Below are 7,500 nucleotides of genomic sequence, written 5' to 3' on the forward strand. Positions count from 1 at the left end.
AAGAAAAAGGATTTTTGTCTCTGAAGAGGGCAGCTATACTTATTCTTTTTATGATCTTTCTCATCACTCTATCTAATCTTGAACAGATCCAGGTAAAGTTAGAGAGTCATACCTTTTTCTACTATTCACCATGAAACATTCTCACCTACTGATGAAATGTAACAGTTTTCATCAAGTAACATCGTTTTACATAAATACCGAGAGGTAAGATATATTACCTGGAATAGTCTGTTTACTTGAAGCAATATTTCCAATATTTGTTTCAGTATTTTTGTTGTTGCTTGACTGTTTAGCTGTTCATTTTTCTTCCTGTTTTATATTGTAATCTAAACTCTCTTCTGGTTTCTGGTTAAAAAAAAAAGAATAAAAAACAATCAAGACTTGGAAAGGAAATTCAATAGGAAATTACAAAAATGGTCATATAAGAATTTAAATGAAAAAGAGAGAATACCGATTCCCAGATTCAATCTGGTTCAAGATGTAAGGAAGAAAATAAATGGCAAGTATATATTTGCAAAAGCTGTTTGAATAAACTAGAGAGAGAGAGAGAGAGAGAGAGAGAGAGAGAGAGAGAGAGAGAGAGAGAGAGAGAGAGAGAGAGAGAGAGAGAGAGAGAGGAGAGAGAGAGAGAGATAGTTATTTCAGGCAAATGAAGACAAATATAGGAACAGAAATCTGAACATCACCATGAACAAAGAGAGATTTAAAGCGACATGTCATCAAAGCCTGTAATACTGTAATAGTGTGAGGAAATCCTAGCTTTGTAAAAAGGAGTTCTTCAATAATTAGAAATAATTAATAATGGTGTCATTGATTAGCCAATCACGATGCTTAATGATCAGCCTACACTGTTAAATATTTTGCATTAAAAACGGTAAATGCCTGACCACATTTATTCCAGGAGTTTTACCTATTTAATACGGATATATTGATGTAAAGGAGTGATATCACGGCCACTAACCCGTAAAAGATGATAACAACATAATGTAAAATTACGGTCGTCTGTATTTTACTGAAATACGGCTGAGAACAGTATATTTTTACGGAGAATTTCCGATTACATTTAAGGTTTCTTTTTAACAGTGTAGCTTAAAAATAAATGGGTCACGTTTGAAAAGGCACTGTGGGAAATCAGAGGGGGATTCATGGATAAAGAACGTCTCTGATGATAAAATTTGTAAAAAGGAGAGAGTTTTAGGGCAATTCCTTTAGGTTTTATTGATTCATTGATTGGATTGTGAAACTGAGGCCGAGGAAGTCATTCATCACGGAGGGGAAACTAGAGGAAAGGTGCACTATGACGTCATATGGAAGAAACGAAAGGTAAATGGAAGGCAAATCATGACCAAAAAGTGGGTGCAGCTATACTGGTTTTTTTTTTACTGTGAATAAGGATGTGGCGAAATATTATATTTTTACTTGTGAAATTACATTAGTGTAAAAGTACTTTTCTAAAAAGATGACATTTAATGTTGATATTGTTGGTTATCCTCTCCATTCTATTAAAATCAGATTTACATTTAAAAATTTATTATCTGTTGGGGAAAAATCTTTTGCAATTTCACATCACAGAGATCGAGTGTATCATTACCAATAGCAAGTTATATAGAAGAGTAAAGCAAACTTAAAAAGTTAAGTAATAATGATTACCCTTTGTACAAAGAATCGCTAATGAAATTTATTCAGCATGCTGGTCTCTATTAATAAGCCAAAAAGAATTTATTCCCGAATTATCTCAGTTCTAAGATATTCTCAAATTGGATATAAACTTCCGATTAGAATAATCAGATAAAAAGAATCAAACGTACAAGATGAGACTCTACTTCTACTAAGATATGCATTTTGTGAAGTTTTGATCTGTACACCAAAAGTCTAATACTGGAGAGTATAAATTTCAGTTCCACCATACCTCAATATTATTATTATTATTATTATTATTATTGAATGCTAAGCTACAACCCTAGTTGGAAAAGCAGGATGCTATAAGCCCAGGGGCCCCAACAGGGAAAATAGCCCAGTGAGGAAAGGAAACAAGGAAAAATAAGATATTTTAAGGACAGTAAAAACATTGAAATAAATATTTCCCATATAAAATATAAAAACTTTAACAAAACAAGAGGAAGAAAAACTAGATTGAACAGTGTGCCCAAGTGTACCCTCAAGCAAGAGAACTCTAACCCAAGATAGTGGAACTATCCAAGAATAGAGAACAATGGTTTGATTTTGGAGTGTCCTTCTCCTAGAAGAGCTGTTTACCCTTGCTAAAGAGCCTTTTCTACTCTTACCAAGAGGAAAGTAGTCACCGAACAGTTACAGTGTAGTAGTTAACCCCGTGGGAGAAGAAGAATTGTTTGGTAATCTCAGTGTTGTCAGGTGTATGAGGACAGAGGAGAATCTGTAAAGAATAGGCCAGAATATTCGGTGTCTGTGTAGGCAGAGGGAAAGAACCGTAACCAGAGAGAAAGATCCACTGTAGTACTATCTGGCCAGTCAAAGTACCCCATAACTCTCCAGCGGTAGTATATCAACAGGCGGCTGGTACCCTGGCTAACCTACAGAAGTCTTCCTTAAATAATTTCACCCATTCTTACAATAAACTATTTCAGTAAGATTTTCTCTAAACAGTTTCATTTTCAAGATATCACCGATTATTCCGCTGGCAATATTTATTAACCAAACACTGTTTGCACTACTACTACTACTACTACTACTACTACTACTACTACTACTACTACTACTACTATTTTATTATTATTACTATTATTATTATTATTACCTGCTAAGCTATAATTCTAGTTGGGAAAGCAGTTTGCTATAAGACCAACCGCTCCAAAAGAGAAAATAGCCCAGTGGGGAAAGGAAATAAGGAAATGAATGAAATATTTCAAGAATAGTAATATCATTAAAATAAATCTTTCATATATAAACCATAAAAATACCTCAATATTCCGTAAACATAGTCTGTAAACCTTCTCTCTCTCTCTCTCTCTCTCTCTCTCTCTCTCTCTCTCTCTCTCTCTCTCTCTCTCTCTCTCTCTCTCTATACACTATCCAGTTCCTTCGATTATTCCCTTGCCTACCCTCAATACACAAGTCAAACTGCCCTTTAATATTCTCCTTCAGGCATTGAGACCTTCCAGACTTTCTCCCTTCCCCTCAAGTTTTATCTACGTTGCACCAAGGTGTCTTAAACGTGGTTATTTTTAGCTATATTTATCCATTTCACTCTCTTGGTAAAGTTCCTATTATTTCAACTAGCAAAGGAAAAACTGAAAGTGGACTATAAGACAAAGCTAAGTATTAACACTGGCTTTTCAGAGGACTAGTTTCATGTCTTGTGATTGGTTAGAGAGGGTTTACTATTCTTTAAAGGCATGAACATATGTTTTATTATTATCATTATTATTATTATTACTATTATTATTGTTATTATTATTATTATTATTATTATTATTATTATTATTATTATTATTATTATTATTATTATTATTATTATTATTATTATAATCCCTTAAATCATAAACCTACTGTTATTTGTGTTAGGGATCATATTAAGATTTTCCCCGTTTTCTCTGATGCTTTACAGCCGTCGATCTAACCTTCACCCGTATAATCTGTATATGGAAATACCATACCGCAAAAATTATCCCATACATCAAATATGAACTTTGGGGGTAACCTTTCAAAAAAGAACGTGGGACGCAAAGGAATGAATAACCTTTACAACGAGTACTTCAAAATGCACAAATCTGGTAAAAGGTTTCATATTTACGATAAATTTGCAATCTATTATTCATGTTTTGCTGTAATATAAAAAAAAAAAAATCTTGCACCTCCGTCCCTAGATTATGCCTAATTTTATTTTATTTATTTTTTTTTTCTACTTCGGGTATAGTAAATTTTATTTCAGTGAGGTTCCCAACAGGTCATTAGGTATGATTACTGTCAACTATAATAAGACTCAGACTTATTTTCCTGATTTAATAAGTACATTTCACATGTTGATACTATCTATTTTTCCAGTATAATTCAGTTTCATTTTTCTTTTTTTCATTAGTCTACATCAATGGATCTCGGTGATATCGGTTAGTTAAAGGAAGTCTCGTAAGTCGTCATTATTTATTTTTTCTTTCCAATAATTTATCTTCATGCATTTTAAGCGGTTGTATGCCCTTTTACTTCAAGCTACATTTATAAGCGTTGATTTTTTTTTACTGTATAGATTTACATTATAATAAAAGTTGATGATTTTTTTTTTTTTTTTTTTTTTTTCTTTTTTTTTAATACTTCTCTTCAGATTTTACGCGTATAACATATTGCTTTTATTCTATTACATATGTTGTCCTTTTTGGTAAAACTTCGTTATTTTTCTGTAAAATGTTTATATACATTAAAACCCCAAAAATATCCTCTATAACATTGCAGAACATTGTTAAGGAATTCATAGTGTATAAGAAAAAGGAAAATAACGCAGCTGATGAATTAATGTCAAAACTTTTTTACATAAATCTATAGCCAAAAAAATATTAACTTCTGAAATCTTCATCCATATCGGTTCCTGAATCCTTCAAAATTATGTTATTTAACTTCTGGCTCCCATGGCAATGTTGGTGTGACATTTTTATCCCATGCGTTTATCTTTACTGAATGAATAAGCGCTAGATAATTGGATCTTTTTTATTTTCTTTAAATCGAAGCTTGGAATAAGTTACTGAATTCTACAATATAAATGATCTGGTCAACATCCTTTTAATTGGATTAAGAATTAGATGGAACAAAGATATTACACACATTCATATATATATATATATATATATATATGTATATATATATATTTATATATATATATATATATGTATATATATATATATATATATATATATATATATATATATATATATATATACATATTATATATATATATATATATATACATATATATATATATATATATATATATATATATATATATATATATATATATATATATATATATGTATATATATATCTACATATATATATATATATATATATATATATATATATAAATATATATATATCTACATATATATATATATATATATATATATATATATATATATATATATTATATATATATATATATATATGTATATTATATATATATATATAATATATATATATATATATATATATATATATATATATATATATATATAATGGACGTGGACAGGCAATATTAAGAGAGTGAGATATAATAGATGTACTAAAATAATAACACAATGGGTCCCTAAAGATTTCAAACGAAGTAAAGGAAGTAAGAGAAGTCGATGGATAGACGAGCTACGAAAATTTGCAGGTAAAAACTGGCATAGCAAAGACATGTCCTAGGCCTTTGTCCTGAAGTGCACTAGCAACGGCTGATAATGATTATTTATGTATATATATATATATATATATATATATATATATATATATATATATATATATATATCTATATATATATATATATATATATATATATATACTGTATACATAAGTTTTTTCATAGGATGTAATGAAATCAGGTATTCCAAATAATGAAATAATCATGAATTTAATCGCATTATGATATTTTCAAATGCCGTTAATGAGCTTTAGAGGAACCGATTGTAATCACTCTGGCCTTTCATTTTCCGTCAAATATATAAACAAAATAAGGTAATTCTATTTCCAACTGTATCATTCCCAGATAATAGTAGCATTAATCGAGCAGTTTTCTTTTATTCTTGGTGGCTATGATATCTTTTTTTCCATTAATAATTGACAAAACTTTTTGGTTAACAATAATGCTTCAATAAATAAGAAAAGCAAATTGATCTTTTTGGATATATAAATAAATAAATGTCACAACAAAATATAGGGTTATTAGTTCAATATCTAACCCAAAATGAGTGTCCTAGAAAAGTATTTATATATCGTTCTTAATGGAGAGATTGAAGGGATGATTTTTTATTTAATTGGTAGTTTTGTAACTTCATTCATCTCACAATGAAAAGGGATATTAACGACATTTATTTAGAAGATTACTACCTTTGAGTATAAAGTACCTCTATGAACATACTGTGTACTCAATCATCTTTTAGAGTACCAAATAATCACATCTTCCATTCATCACTAGCTATTAACCAAAAATCTCTTCATAATAGTTTTCAATTCTCTCAAAGAATAACTATATGAACCACTAATAAAGATTTAGCCTGCATTTGCAATTGAAAAATACTTTGTTGCTTGTTTTTAATTCATTTACAAGATCCTTACATCAACATTCAAGACACTAATATTTCAGTTATCAAGCTTTTGTGATATTCTTTAGTAAGACAATCTTATGAAACCTCAGATTTTACTTCCTGAAAATCTAATACTTCTCTTGTATTTCGATTCTAAAGAAATTATGAGTCCGATAATCATGCAGGGTCAGAATATTCTTCATGATATTTTTATCCGATAACTCATTACTATATATTATACTTTCTAACCCTTATATGGGTTTGGTAGTTCGAACATATATCTACTCCAGAAACAAGGGAGTCGATATCCGTTAGATGCAGTTCCTGTAGGTATCCCAGATTTCATGGGAAATCAGTGTCAAGGGTGTTCAAGACAAACTAGCCCCTTAGGGCCCTTCTATACCTGCGACCTTGTCGCGGCAGTTTTGCTGCCCATTTTAAGCGTCCGAGATTAATCAATGTTAATTGAATGGAAAGCCAATTTGCTGTATATACTGGCAACTCTGTCGCTTCGGCTGTCCGCGACTTGAGGGCGACAGGCAGGTGCAACGCGTCAGGTTGCGATAATGTCGCCGCGTTTCACACGCTTGCCCGTCTATACTAGGTGACTTTGCCGCAGTGTGGCTTTGATGCTGTTGTTTTTGCTTCTGCTGCTGCTGCTGGCAATGTTGATAGCTGCAGTTTGGTCTCCCGGTATAGACGGCCTAGCGGTTCTGCGGCGCCTAAATCGCGTCAGTTTCGTCGCCCAGTGTAGATGCAAAAAATCAAAGCAATTCGAAAGCAGATAAGTCGTGGCGATTATGTCGCTAGTATGAAGGAGCCTTACGCTTAATGAAAAAGTACGAAAAATATGAAGAAATTTAGAGCCATTGCTAACATTAGTTAACAATTACAGCAATAGTTGTACGAATGTAGAGGTTTAAAAGTCACTCATGAATGCTCTGGAAACTGACCATATATACAAATAATCAGGGCCCAAGTCCCTTCTCTACCCATCCTAAAATTAAGGTGGGCTACACAATGGCTTCTGATGATTCAGCAGGTAGACCTATATGATCCCCCAACCCCCCTCCCTTAGTTCACAAGGATAGTGAACTTGCAGACACTACCAGAAATAATCTAGCTTGAGTGGGTCCAGAACCTCTGTCCAGCACATCGCCAGACAGGGACGTTCCTAATAGGCTACCACAACCCAGGTATTTGTCTTATGAACTTGATAATATATATTTATGTGTATTCTTATGCCATATCA

The sequence above is a fragment of the Palaemon carinicauda genome, chromosome 6, assembly GCF_036898095.1.
Source record: "Palaemon carinicauda isolate YSFRI2023 chromosome 6, ASM3689809v2, whole genome shotgun sequence".
Classification (NCBI taxonomy): domain Eukaryota; kingdom Metazoa; phylum Arthropoda; class Malacostraca; order Decapoda; family Palaemonidae; genus Palaemon; species Palaemon carinicauda.